Here is a 3,511-nt window from a genome sequence, read left to right as displayed (position 1 = left end):
GGAGCACTCAAAGGGTGCAACACCCACTGCTACCAACTGGTCTAATGGCCGAATATTTAACTCTGAACTATGGCGTCGTGCTTCAACAGATTACCGTAAGATGATTTTATTCCTGTCCAGCTTTAACCCTTTCACGAACTTCGAGATCAGATCAAATGTATGAGCTGATTTGCCCAGTGAACCTGAACTTTGACCTTTCCCTGTGATCTTGACTTTTCACTAATTGTTCTCAAAAATCGAATTTCCTTATCCCTGATTGACCCTGAACTCTTTCACAAAGTTTAATCTATTTCGGATAAGAACTGTTTAAGTCGACCTTGACATGATTGTGACCTACTGACCTTTGACCTATTGTTTTCAAAACCAATAATTCAGTCTCATGAGTAATATTCAGTTCTGAGGAATATTCAGTTCATCCATTAAATTTTATTCAGATGAGGTTAAAACCGTAGAACTGTTTTCGTTATTTCATTCACACGGACATGTGAGCTGAACTCGTGACTTTTGTGTACTTATGGCTTTTGACTGATTGTTACCGAAATTGAATCCCTTTGTTCTTACTTGATTCTTAATCCTTCCACCAAGTTTGGTTCAAATCAAATCAAAGCTAAGTTGACCCTGCCCTATAACTTTGACTTTTGACCTCTACCTTTGACTGATTGTTCTCAAAATCGATTTCTATGATTCTTGCATTATCTTCAACGCCTCCGCCGTTTGCTCAAAATCGGTTACAAAAATGTTTAAGTTGACCCTGCACTGTAGCCTTGATCTTTGACTCATTGTTCCCAAAAGCGGTAGGTTTACTTCTTGCCTGGCCGTCAACATTTCCACTAGGCTTGGTTAAAATCACATCAAAACTATCTGAATTGTGCTGTTAACATTCACAAACACGAATTGATATTTAACCTTGCCCTGTGATCTTTACCCCCGGCTGTTTGTTCTCCAAATTGACTCACTTCATTCTTGACTTACCCTCAACCCTTCCCCCAAGTTTGGTCAGGATTGGATAGAAACAGCTTAAGTTGGGTTTGCTGGGTCAACGTTTGAGGTAGCCCTGTAACCATGGCCTTTGACCTGGAGTTCTCTAAAACAATACTTTTACTCATTGGCTGATCCCTATCCCTTCCACCAAGTTTGGTTAAAAACTGTTCGGCTTATTTTGTTCACACACACACACACACACTCACACTCACACTCTCTCACACACACACACACACACACACACACACACACACACACACACACACACACAGGGAGACAGACAGACAGACAGACAGAGACGCTGAACAAACCAAAATGCGGTGGCTCAATCGGTAGAGAGTTGGCCTGCAGTCCTGACGGACCCGGGTTCGAATCCCGCTGAGGCAGGGAAAAGTTTAAGGATTTGAAATTCATAAAATCAGACTTTGCTGATCTACCAGAAGACCCTCCGACATGTCGTAAAAATACCCCCGCTAATACCAATACATCAGTCCTATATGAGACAGCCCTAGCATGTATTCAGTATGGACGATGGGTGTTAGCGCCGAAGTGGTGACATGTAGAGGTGTGTGGTACGTAGGAGGATTACTGGGCCTTGAAATCAGGCTGTGAAGCCTATGCCCAGAGTCGGTCACATAAAAAAAAAAAAAAAAAAAAATGCTCTCACTCTGCAAGAGCGATTGTAATTATTATAATAATGATGATGATGATGATAATGATGATGACACCCAGTACCAGTCAATTAACCCGCTGAACTATTTTTACTCTATAGTACTAAACATATCAAAAGGTATCAACAACCATCATCTCTCATTAACCCATTCCTTACGATGACATCTATTATAATGTTTCTGTCGCTAACTGTAATATTCATTTATCAAGACGACCTTTTTTTGAAGAGGGTTAAGTGAAAATTGTTACAAAACTTATTAGTCCCAGGGATTCTACTACTAACATCGTCTGGTGTTTGAAAAATGCGGAAGAAATAATATGAAGTACTTAGGTGGTTCGGACAGGTGGATTACGTGGAGGGTGAGAAACTGATGGTAGGTGTATGAGAGTGAGATAAATGGGAGGAGAAGGAGACCAAGGACGAATTGGCGAGATAAGACACGACAGCTTACGAGAAAGGGTGGCGGTGTGTCGTGGGAAGAGTACAAAGTGTGGACAGAAACACCTTGAAGTTCTTCTCGAAAGGCCATCACTCACAGGATGAAGTGCCAGGCAATAGATGGCCAGCTAGACAGACAAACAGACGAATTCACGGACAGTAAGAAATGCCAAATTTTTAAAAGGATGTCATCGTGGTAAAGAAGTAAGTCTTTTAGTCCCTCCCATGTCACATAAATTCTTCTGCCGAGACCATCCCCGAGCAAAGCAGCGAGACAGACAGACAGAAAGTCGGGTAACAAGAATTACTATGAAGAGAATTCTTGGTGGTTAGAGGCTTAGTCTTTCTGTCACTCTTTCATCAAACAATGTCTTCTGAAGAGACCTCCCCTAACAAGAAACGGCGTCAGGCAATACATAGTTAGACTGAAAGAGAAGAGACTGCAAGAAAGAGTATGTAATTGGGTCATATAGTGAGGAGGTTAATCTATCAGTACCTCCGTCATAATCACTTTAGTAGATCTGCTTTCACTTAATGGAACTGGGCAATTCCAGCAACCTGAATAGTATGTCGTGGTTGCAAGGAATTCGATGACCTTAACTGTAAGGTAAAATATGTCTCCGTGGTTACAGGTCCAGTCCACCTTGCAATCTGACTACACTTAGCGATCAAGTGAGCTGACAGGTATGCAGGATATTCGTCAGGATACAAACAAGTACAAATGTGTTAGATGGATGTGGAAGGTTAACGTCTCTCATACGAGGCTTTGCTGAAGTCGATAAAATCTACAGGCGTGATGCGGGAGTTTCAGGGCCCTAATATGGGGCATCGCTAAAGTTTACGGGAGTGAAGCACCTTATTTTCGAAGAATGTTAGTGATAGAAAGACGGACAGGGCCGTCCCTATTGATACTCCTTTATCTAAAAGAATGTTCTATACCTGCTATGATTTCGTCTGCTCGGGTCATTGAACTGCATAACTGTTCACAGGTTAAGAAAACATGCAGGACAACTTGCAAACTTCGGGTGAACTAATATGTAAGCGCCTGACATTTGGCGAACGCTTGACATTTGATCGGTGTTTGATATTGCACGAACGTTGACATTTGACGATCACTTGACATCAGACGAGTGCGCGAGAAAACTTGCCATCCGTCACTCACAGTTTCCATTCTCTGTTCCTAGATTTACATTCTTCTTCCAGGACTTTTTTAATACTTTTCATCGTTTTGTCTGTTGTATGCCCACCGAGTAATAAAACACTAATTGGATGGTGATTATGAAAACTTACAGTCATTTCGCTGTTGTAACTATGGTCGGAATCAATGGGATGGAATGACAAAGGCGTGCACAATCTTCCCTGGAAAGTCAAATCTTTTTACGATTAATTCCTTGCCATTCCTGTGCTTTCTCTTTATAA

Source organism: Coenobita brevimanus, chromosome 13, assembly GCF_032717465.1.
Source record: "Coenobita brevimanus isolate Jiangsu-jjx chromosome 13, ASM3271746v2, whole genome shotgun sequence".
Lineage (NCBI taxonomy): Eukaryota > Metazoa > Arthropoda > Malacostraca > Decapoda > Coenobitidae > Coenobita > Coenobita brevimanus.
The sequence above is the reverse complement of the archived record's forward strand: the minus strand, read 5'-3'. Positions refer to the sequence as shown.